This window comes from Camponotus vicinus, unplaced genomic scaffold (assembly GCF_025532165.1).
Source record: "Camponotus vicinus isolate PSW18456_S1 unplaced genomic scaffold, iyCamVici1.0 SCAF_5, whole genome shotgun sequence".
NCBI classification, from domain to species: Eukaryota; Metazoa; Arthropoda; class Insecta; order Hymenoptera; family Formicidae; genus Camponotus; species Camponotus vicinus.
The window spans coordinates 4106341-4118493 of NW_028141977.1; the positions used below are offsets into that span (position 1 = coordinate 4106341).

Sequence of the window (12153 nt, forward strand, 5' to 3'; positions counted from 1 at the left end):
TGTATAATCTGACTGGTTGGTAAAACTGCGTTTTTTCACTGATCAAGAAAAATTGTTTTTTTTTTAATCACGATAAGAGATTGCATCGCGTATACTACACTTTAACAACACAAAAGCTCGTTTCGTATTTAATAAACTTGAATGACGGCGAACGGGAAAAAATTGTCAACGGCAGGAACAATGTCATTGTCGGAAATAATTGCGAAATTGTTTTCGAAAAAAAAGAAAACAGTTAAAGTTGTATGAAATAAACTCGACACAATTGTAAAAAAAGCTGTATTTCGATAACTTGCGGCGAACTATAATTCGAAATAATGGTTATACGATAAAGATGAGGTCGCGGTTGTGTGATTACTTTCAACATTAAATGTAATTCAAATATAATTTTTTATATGATACTTTTTTAATACTTATTATTGAAATAATGTTAGATACAATTGAGACCTATCAACATATATTTAATACATATATTTAATACATGTTGATTTATAAATAGTGCCTCTTAATGTAATTTGTCATATTTATCTTTACATGTGAATGTAAACATTGTGAAACAACATATATTATATAAATACATCGCACCAATTTTAGGCGCAGTAGCGAGGCATCTTATATATTTATACGCGAATCGAATAATTGAGAGTATCTTAGATTATCGAACCTCGATAACGGCTGAACGGATCGAATTCTTATTAGATTTATCGATAGATCAAGTTTGAATTCTATAAAAAATGTATCTTTATTTTTGTTCTGCATGTTTTATAAACGGAGATATCATAATGTGGTAATTTTCATTTAAGAAACAACTTTATCATTGTCATCATCGTGTACAGGATGTTTCCGCAACATACACATCATTAAGTCGAATTGCCTATTTGCCCACCATCAGGGGTATGCTTTATTGGGCTCGCAAAATAAGATCAGTGTTGCGTGCAATACGAAACCATAGTGGGCTCACTGTAAACATTGATGCTCGATAGCATTTTTGAAACATCTTATCTACTCGCGACGAGCGTTGAGCGACGGGCCTGCGAGCCCGTAAACTCGACGGTTCACAAGCATGTAGGGACCAAGGTGAGAAAACCTCGCACGCGCGTCCTCCGCCCTTCGGGGACCTTTTCGAGAGGACCGACTCAAGTGCGGGCGAGTCCGTTGTCGTCCGTCTTAACGTCCGCATATACAAAATTTTTACATTGCGACATAGGAGACCGAGCTTTCCGTTTTTTCGTTTCTTTTGAAATCAAAAACAGATCAGTGGAGACCGAATCTCTCCACGCGGCAACTCATATTATCTATATTAATGAGGCCGAGACCTCACGTACCAAAGATTCATAATAAAGTGTCATACAAGCAAAACTCGTGTGTGAATTCCAACCCTCACATGCTACTACAATCCAATCAGAATGCAAGTTCGAAGGGTAATAAGGAAAGGGAAATTGGCTTTTATCACTCTGTAGTGAATAGTTGTGAAATTTAATAATATAGATAAAATATATTTAATAATATAGATTATAATAATATATAGAAATTTAATAATATAGATCAGAGCTGTCCACGTTTTGTACTTTTCGGCCGATTTCCGTGAGTCAACGCCTATCGCCTCATTTTATTAATATAATATAATAAAATATACATATGTATAATTTAATAATACATATTTTACGATTATCACATCGTAAATGTAATTAATAATCGGGAATTGAAACTTTGTTATACATTTTGAATTAAATAATTATTATTTAATTAATTATCTAAAGAGATATCTAAATTTTAAAGAACTCGCATATTTAAAATATTGACCTTTGGCAGACGGGGCGTAGGGAACGGCATCGCGTTATAGATGCGTCGCTCCTGTAGTAAAATGTCGTGCGTCTTGGTTACGGTTGTTAGATGGCTCGTTGTTAAGGTCTCGAGACGTAAGGGGGGGGGGGGGGGGGGGCGATAGGCGTTGACTCACGGAAATCGGCCGAAAAGTGCAAAACGTGGACAGCTCTGATATAGATAAAATACACTTAATAATAGAGATTATAATAATATATAGAAAATATAATATACAGGGTGTCCCATTTTAATGTCCCACCCCAAATAACTTTCTTATTTTTAATTTTAGAAAAAGATGTTTCAGACAAAAGTTGTATGGTTTCAAGGGGGACATAAGGTGGTGTCATTAGTTTGACCTTGAATAGTTGCTTCAAGGTCACGTAAAAGTCACCTTCAATTTTTTAAATGAAACCCCTTACTTTCTATTGCATATTCTTGTAGCTTATCTCAAGAGTTTTCTAAAACACTATAATTAAGTACCTTTTCGTTAAGTACTTTTTGAGTTATGAGGCTTGAAATAATTTTTTAATTTTACATAAACCGTAAAATATCTTGTAAAATATTCATTTTTCGATTATCTTACCTTAATACTTTTATGTACAAAATAATGAGAGGAATCAATTGGTGTAAAGAAAACACATAGTTGTTTTTAAGAAAAAATATGGAATTGTTAATTGCAAATTACATATTTTTTCTTAAAAACAACTATGTGTTTTCTTTACACCAATTGATTCCTCTCATTATTTTGTACATAAAAGTATTAAGGTAAGATAATCGAAAAATGAATATTTTACAAGATATTTTACGGTTTGTGTAAAATTAAGAAATTATTTCAAGCCTCATAACTCAAAAAGTTCTTAACGAAAAGGTACTTAATTATAGTGTTTTGGAAAGCTCTCGAGATAAGCTACAAAAATATGCAATAGAAAGTAAGAGGTTTCATTTAAAAAATTGAAGGTGACCTTTACGTGACCTTGAAGCAACTATTCAAGGTCAAACTAATGACACCACTTTATGTCCCCCTTGAAACCATACAACTTCTGTCTGAAACATCTTTTTCTAAAATTAAAAATAAGAAAGTTATTTGGGGTGGGACATTAAAATGGGACACCCTGTATAGAGAATGTTCTCTACATAGTTTATTTATTATTTAATATAAGTTATAACATATTATTAATTTAGGTTAATACACTGTATTTAATTATAATATTTAATAATATATATTAACATATATTAATAACGTAAACAAAATTTAACAAACAAATTTAAACAAAAAAATTATAATAAAAAATGAAAAATAATAATAAAATTATAATAATGAAAAATATTTTTGATCTTTATATAAATATAATATAATAAATTATAATAATTGTTCAATATAACCACCATTTTCTTCTAAACATAGAGCAATTCTGCGCATGAAATTTTCTCTCACTCGTCTTATCATGAGAGGAGTGATCTCTGCACACGCGTTACGAATTCTGTTTTTAAAAATTTCTGCATTTTCCGGCAGAGTTTGATACACTTTATTTTTTAAGAAGCTCTACATGAAAAAGTCCATAGGTGTGAGATTCGGAGAGCGTAGTGGCCATTCCTGAGAACCATGAAGTCCTATCTCCCGGGAAATTTTTGATTTAAGATAATTCTTGTCAAAATAGAAGTATGAGCGGGATGTCCATCTTATTGGAATATTATTTCTAACCTGTTAGCTAGTGGCACATCTTCAAGGTGTTCATCAAGCCGATGGGTAAAAAATTTGCATAATAATCTGCATTAACATTGTCTTGAATAAATTCGGGACCGATAATGTAATCCCCTACTATTCCTAGCCACACTTTTATAGTCCATCTGCCTTGAATGTTTCTTTTCTTCATACAATGTGAATTATGCTGTGTATAATGATGTTTATTGTCTGTTTATGTATCCGTCGCTTTTAAAAATTGCCTCGTCACTCCAGAGAATGTTTTTCAAAAATATATCGTTTCCGACATCATTGAAATTCATCTGCATAAATCGAGTATAGAGTATTAGTAAAATTGACTGATATCAATTGATAAGTTGGTAAATAACAACAACGTCTGATATGTTGCAACAAAAAATAGAAAATAAATTTTTACATATAACTATACTAATATAAATATACTTACGTGTTCAATAATCCATTCACAAAAATTTATTCGTCGTAGTATATCACCAGGTATGAGCTTGTGTGTTATATGCCGTTTAAATGGATGCCAACCCAGGGAATATTTAATAATTTTATGAAGGGTAACATGATTCATGTTCAAATCTGCGGCAACTGCTCTTGTGCTTATATAAGGATTTGCCATAACAGCCTCTTGAACAGCATCAATTATTTCTTGTCTTTTTTGTGAAACATGAATCGGCCTGGTGGATTTGTAAAATTGTCCATTTCTTTTTAATCTTTCACACAAGCGATGAAAGACTATGATCCACATGTCGTCTGTCCGGAAATCTTTGAGCGTAAAGTGCAGTCGCTTGGCTTTGATTTTTTCGATACTCGCCATAAATAAGGATCAGTCCGTTAATTCTTTATATGAATAATGATTTCCTTCCATTGTAATCTCTTACTTATGATTTTCACGTCAACAAAATTGTTTGAGTATCCAGATGCATTTCTGTTTTTATAGTTTCTTGATCATCTTTTGTTTGTTGATTTGAACATGACCCATGTTACCATTCAAAAAATTATTAAACATTCCTTGGGTTGGCATCCATATTTAAATAGCATACAATAAAAGCACACATTTGGTGATATGCCACGACGTTTAAATTTTTTTGAATAGCTTATTGAACATATAAGTTTACTTAAAAAAATTTATTTTTATTATTTTATTGCAACATACCAAACATTGTTATTATTTACCAACTTATTAATTATGTCATCAACTTTATATTAACTTACTCAATTTATGTAAATGAATTTCAATGATGCCGGACGATATATTTTTGAAAAATATTCTTCGGAGAAATATTCTACGAAGTAATTTTTGGAAGTGATGGATGCATAGATATAATAAGTATTTTTTATTATGAGCTTCTTAAAAAATAAAGTGTATCAAATTTTGCAGGAAAATGAAGTTGGAAATTCTTAAAAATAGATTTCGTAACGCGTGTGCAGAAATCACTCCTCTCATGATAAAACGAATGAGAGACATTTTCATGCACAGAATTGCTCCTTGTTTAGGAAAAAATAGTGATTATATCGAATTTTTATAATTTATTATATTTAAAAATAAAAAATATTATTCATTATAAGTGTGTGTGTATTTTTTATTATATTTGTTCAAATCTTTTTATTAAATTATTTATGTTATTTTATCTATATTATTAAATAAATATTTTATTTATATTGTTAAATTTCACAACTGTTCACTACAGAGTGATAAAAACCGATTTCCCTTTCCTTATTCCCCTTCGAATTTGCATTTTAATCTTATTTTGCGAGCCCAATAAAGCATGTCTTTGACGGTGGACAGATAGGCAACCCGACTTAATGATGTGTACGTTGCGAAAACACCCTGTACATATATATAACACATAGAAAGAGAAAACATACATGATTAATCATTATTAATTGCAAATTACATATTTTTCCTTAAAAATAACTATGTGTTTTCTTTACATCAATTGATTCCTCTTATTATTTTCTACATAAAAGTATCAAGGTAAGATAATCGAAAAATGAATATTTTACAAGATATTTTATGGTTTATGTAAAATTAAGAAATGATTTCAAGCCTCATAACTCGAAAAGTACTTAATGAAAACTAACTTAATTATAGTGTTTTGGAAAGCTCCCGACCTCAGCTACAAGAATATGTAATAAAAAATAGGGGTTGCCATTTAAGATTTTTATGGTGACCTTGACCGCGCTTTTCAAGGTCATCCCAAGGTCAAATAAATACCATCAGCTAATAGATTTTTTTCCAGCCATTTTTTCTGTCTAATCCTTTTTTTCAGAAAATTAATATTTTCTGAGATATTTAGCCGTTCCGGAACTTTTGCCCTACCCTATATACAATTTTACGAAATAATTGATCCATTCAAAAACAACAAGTACTATATGTAGGATATTTTCTTGTTTAGTTTCTTTAAATATACACAAATAGTTTTTTTTTAATATACACAAATAGTCTTTTAAATATATACACATATTCAAAATTATTAATCTAATTTTAGATATTATAAGAAATTCTTGCTTAAGAAATATGACTATATACTTTTGTTCTAAATAGCATTTTTATGGAGTTTAATCGTGTAATCACTTTATATTATTTTTATATATCATATTCAAATAGTGTGTTTGTGTGTGTTTATTTATTATAACATTATCAGTGTGTATGCTCTTTTTATTCTTGTGCATATCTAACTCGTATATACTGTTACATGTACAAGATAAATTATGTAAAAATATTATGCAGTTTTTTTTTATGAAATAACTTAGATCATTAGAAATACTAGGAATTGTATGTAGGATATATTTATAGAATATATGACTTGTTTAGAAGGAGTAGAAGCGATATATGCAGGATTTGTTTAGAATGGAATAATACGAAATAGAATAGAATTTGTTTAGAATAGAATACGGAATAGATTTAATTCTTTAGAAATGAGGATTATAAATAAGATAAAGAAGTGTGAACTAAACAAACTCTTAATAAACAATATATTCCATAAATATCTTATATACCTTTCTTGTTGTTTCGCTTTAAGTTATTTCATAAAACTGTGTATATTACACAAGTTATCTTGCATATACAGGGTGATTCTAATCAAACATTTGTCTTTAAAATATCGAATTCTTGAGTGAATTCTAAGACGATTTTTCTTTTTGCAAAATTTTGTCCGGAGCTTAGTTTTTAAACTATAAAAGAAAATAGTTAACTAATTACGGAACGAGTACGAGAGATAGACAGGGACGGCGCGATTCATCGTCCGATATAGGCGATTACGTGAGGCGCTCGCCGCGATCAGCTGATTGCCATACGAGATGAGTGTATCTGTGTGTGTGTGTGTGTGTGTGTGTGTGTGTGTGTGTGAGAGAATGTACAAGCGTATATACACATGCACGTTAATTCTTTCTCTCTCTCTCTCTCTCTCTCTCTCTCCCTCATTCTCACTCACTCACTTATTATTTATTCTTGTAGAGATTCTTCATACTGCTGATAAATAATTACACCTTGATAACAATGAGACGTTTCCCTAATTCATACACATACACTCTAACACACCGTGTTAGACGAAAGAAAAGTTTTTTCTTTTCTTTTATTGTTACTTACGAATTTATTCACGCACTTAATCACTCACGATCGATAAAATTTACTAACGAATTTATAAACGATTAACGCACTCAATTACTAATCACACACTCGATATAAATTAATTACGAAAACGACTTAAAGAAAGAAACGCGCGTGGTATAATGTTAACGCGTAACAATTATTTATCAGCAGTATGAAGATTCTCTACAAGATAAGAATAAATAATAAGTGAGTGAGTCAGAATGAGAGAGAGAGAGAGAGAGAGAGAGAGAGAGAGAGAGAGAATTAACGTGCATGTGTGTATACCTATTCTCTCTTTCTCTCTCTCTCTCTCACACACACACATACTGATTGCTACACTCATCGCGTATAGCAATCAGCTGATCGCAGCGAGCGCCCCACGTAATCGCCTATATCAGACGGTGATTCGCGCCGTCCCTGCCTACCTCTCGTACTCGTTCCGTAATTAGTTAACTATTTTCTCTTATAGTTTAAAAACTAAGCTTCGGACAAAATTTTGCAAAAGGAAAAATCGTTTTAGAATTCACTCAAGAATTCGATATTTTAAAGAAAAATGTTTGTTTAGAATCACCCTGTATATAAGAACATCTATCAGTAATCTTACATATGTAAAAACATACACATGAATGATTTATTTATAACAAATAAATATTTAAATGTAATATACAAAAAATATGAATATATATATATATGTATATATATATATATTCTTTGATCAAAGTATACAGAAATGTTATTCGAAAAAAATTTTTATATAAGCATAAACTTTCTGCAATATTTTAATAAAATCAAATAATTTTGTATCCTATTGTATATGTTTATTAAAATTAAACACAAATAATATATTCTATAAATGTATATACAGTTCATGTTGTTTCTCAATAGATTAAGTTATTTCATAAAGTTGTAACATGTATTATATGAATTATCTTATTATCTTGCATACATAAGAGCATACACACAGATGATTTATTTATTAGAAATAATATTTATTATGAATAATATTTATAAAAAGTAATATATGTTAAATATGTTTAATAAAAAGTGTGTAATATATGTTAATCTGATATTACTATCCAAAAATACTATACAGGAGAAAAGTATATAATTTCTTTATAAGCAAATTTTTTGAAATATATTAGCTTAAGAATTTTCAACTCTATATGCATCATTAAAATAATATTAAATTGTACAGCTATCTGTAAAATACATTTATGTTAAACATATCTTTAAATCTAATAATTTAAACTTGATGTAATTTATAAATTGCATATTATTTTTTTAAATTTGTTTTTAATATAACATCTCTAAGCAAATTACACTAAAAAAGAAGTGATATAATCCCTAAAAACTTATATTTAAAAAAAAAGGTGTAAGTACCAATTGTGTAACTGTTGTATTACCTACAAAAATAGCGATATAAAAATTATGCCAATTAAAGATAAAAACTTATACAAGTTTAAATAAAAATATTTTAATTGAAAATATTGTTATAAAAAATAATTGTTTTTTAATAATATCTAAAAATAATAGTATTAAAAAATTAAAAATTTATTTAAAAATTGAAAATTAATTGGAACAAGAAAATTTTAATTTAAAAAAACTTGGCGCTGCAATTTTATTAGCATATTATTCATATTGTTCAGCTTAAAGGTATAAGAAGTATAAGAAGAATTTATTTATTAGCATATTATTCTTAGCAGCATCGTTTTAAAATTTTTTTATTTTTTTTTATTTTTTTTATTTTATATATTATTGTTCAATTTTCAATTTTTAAATAAATATTTGACTTTTTAATATTATTGTTTTTGGAAATTAAAAACCTACATATTTTGTATAACAGTGTTTTTAATTAAAATATTTTTATTTAAATTTGTACAAGTTCTTATCCTTAGTTGGCATAATTTTTTACCTTCTTTTTAAAAAGGTAAGTTTTTAAAGATTATCATAATAACATCAAGATTATTATTTATTACATTCAACTTTCATGTGTGTAATGCAGATATATTATCCGTTCCGTTAGTCGAAAGCATTTTAATTATAATTGAAATCTAAAAAAATCTATATTTTCAGTATCAGCAGAATTCAATGAGGTACATATAGACAACAAATAATGACAGCAGATGTTCAAAGTTGACAATACTAAATAAGTTATTGACCGAGTGATTTTTCAAGTGGTTAAGTTCAATAAAGTGCACGCCGACGTAATATATGCGATGTATGATATATATCTGTACAAAAAAAGCTTGATATGTCTGGGACGAGAGAATTTCCAAAAGCTAAAAGAGGGTAGAAACTTCAAATTCTTGTTATTACCACGTCATAATAAAAAATTACAAAAATTATCATTGATATTTTTTGGCAAGCTTTTTCTTAGATAAATAATAATTATGGAAAAATTATGTGATTATAATAAATAATTTAACGATTAATTTTTGTATGAAGGATGCCTCAAAAGGCAAGCTTAATTTTCAATACAAAAAATTGGAGAATTAAATTTCAGCAAAAAAATTGGAAAATATAAAAAGAAATTATTATATATGCATATATTAAAATAAGATGTTCTAATAAGGAAATCCCGAAATTTTCAATTAGTGCTAAAATCATTTTCAAAAAGTGATTCTAAGAGGTACAATCATTCCTTATATATAAAATCGGCTTTTTATCTCGAAAATTACTTGATTTCAAAAAATCTTTTTTCAAAAATTTTATCATAGAAACACTTCTATTTAATGGCGAAAATAAAATTTAAAAAGAAATGAAAATTTTGAAACAATTTTTTTTAACAAATATTTTTTCATAATTATATTGACCTAATTAAATAAAAGTGTCTTTATGAAGCTTTTGATAAAATATTTTTTGATATCTCAAATTTTGAGATATATCAAGAAAAATCGAAAGTTACTATACGTATAAAGAATAATTTTTTTTACTCTTTAAAATCATTTTAGTATCAAATAAAAATTTCTAAATTCATTCTATTTACTTTCCTTGCATATATACAAATTTCTTTAAAATCAAAATTTCCATGTTCACAAAATTTTCTTGTAAGAAAATCTTTTTAAACTAAAATTTTGTTAGCTCGAAATATATGTATAATACGAGTATTAATCAAAACAGTATTATTATTATTAATCATCACATTTGATATTATGACAATATTTACTCTCGGGCTCATGTAATTTACTCGGAATATTGTAACTAAGCAGTCCTATATGTTTTTTGTATCTGGAATAAAATCAAAGCATTTACAACCTTTTTCGATCGGTTTTGTATATTTCTACAAAATCACAATATATATTATACGTATGTATTATGCAATTTTATATAATTATTCCAAGAAAATATAAATTTGTTTAGTCACAATTCTGGATTGATTCGCGGTCCCGCTATTTAGAGATTTATAAATAATATATGATTATGATACAATACATATATAAAGTAAACTAGTTTCGAAAAGTCGCGGAACTTTTCTTGAAAAAATAAACTTTGAACGAAGAATAGCAATTTTTCAAGTTGCACTTGATGCCTCTTTCTAAGGTGTGATAATTTCATTTTACTTTCCAAATTTTATATGTAACGTTATTTTATATGACAAAAAAGTACATTTCTTTTTTTTATATAAGGAATTTATATATGCATATACTTTGGGTTTTATATGAATATTTATATATATGTATATGTATATATATATATATGTGTGTGTGTGTGTGTGTGTGTGTGTGTGTGTGTGTGTGTGTGTGTGTGTATATATATATCTTACTTATCAAATAGAGTTACTTGAAGTTTTCATTGATATTATTGTTATAATTTCTCTCTTTTTCTCACATTATTTAATATTTGAATGCTTACACAATATAATTTTAAAATATTCAAATTCCCATAATTTTGACAAATTTCACTAAATATATGTATGACCAAATATGTTATAAATATTTTCATTTATTCTTAACATAATATATTGAATATAACACAATATAATTAAAAAATAGTTTCCAAAATTTTTCTCAGAACTTTAAGAAACTGGATGATCTACATTAAAAGTTATAAACCTAATTTCGAGAGTCATGAATTCGATATTTTACGAAGCATTTTTAGGCTTTTGAAATAGAAAATTAATAACTTTATTAAATTGTGTGTAAGAGTTAAAAAAAAGTAAAGATTTGTAGAATTAAAATTTTTTTCATTTTTATTTTATTGTACAAATTTTTTATTATATAAATTTTTATTTTATTTTTTGATTTTTTCGTCGTAAAATTAAAATCGTGATAGAGTATATACATACATACAAACATACACACATACATACACGTGTGTGTGTGTGTGTGTGTGTGTGTGGGCGCGCGCGCAAATATTATATCAAACTATATCAAACTAATTTACACACAATTGTAATTAAAAAAACTTGGCGCTGCCAATTTTATTAATATATTGTTCAGCTTAAAAGTCTAAATTTCCAAACATAAATCAATATAAATTAATTAAAGAAATTAGGTCATTAAATTCAAATGTTAGACTAATAATTGGAATATGTTCCAATTTTTTAAATATATATTTAATTGGAATATGTGCAAATTTTATTGGCAGCGCCAAATTTTCTTAATTACAATTTTTTTTACTTTTTTGCTTTATGTTAATTCTTAGTTTTTAATTTTTAAATAAATTTTTAATTTTTTAACATTATTATTTTTGAAAATTAAAACAACTATTTTGTATAACAATGTTTTCAATTAAAATATTTCTATTTAACTTGTACAAGTTTTCTTCCTTGTACTTTTATTTATCTTGTACAAATTTTTATTCTTGGCGCAATTTTTTGATATCATTATTTTTGTAGACAATATAACAGTTGGATACAATTAATGCATGAACTTGGCGCCCTTTTTTTTACCTTTTTTTAAAAAGGTAAGTTTCTAGGGATTATATTTTATAACGCTAAAAGTGCAATATGTCAAATTAATATGTATTTACATATGTATCAGATTTATTAACTTTTGTCGTCCAATTTCTCCTTAATATTAGGAAC

At 27.3% G+C, this 12153-nt stretch overlaps 1 protein-coding gene across 7 annotated transcripts in view; it reads right to left on the reverse strand.

Moving 5' to 3' along the window:
• The window catches only part of LOC145971584 (uncharacterized protein CG3556), a 65802-nt gene that overhangs the window by 53118 nt on the left and 531 nt on the right, over positions 1 to 12153 (reverse strand). For 3 of the 7 annotated variants that reach the window (XM_083099429.1, XM_083099431.1, XM_083099426.1), the window contains exons 1-3: positions 3969 to 4473; positions 3524 to 3825; positions 3208 to 3432 (exon numbers count right to left, since the gene is read on the reverse strand). The exons of 3 other annotated variants lie outside the window; for them this stretch is intronic. The gene's annotated coding sequence lies outside the window, so the exon portion shown is untranslated. Of the gene's footprint in view, positions 1 to 3207; positions 3433 to 3523; positions 3826 to 3968; positions 4474 to 12153 lie in introns of those variants that run through there. One more of the 7 variants, XM_083099428.1, reaches the window with a different exon arrangement.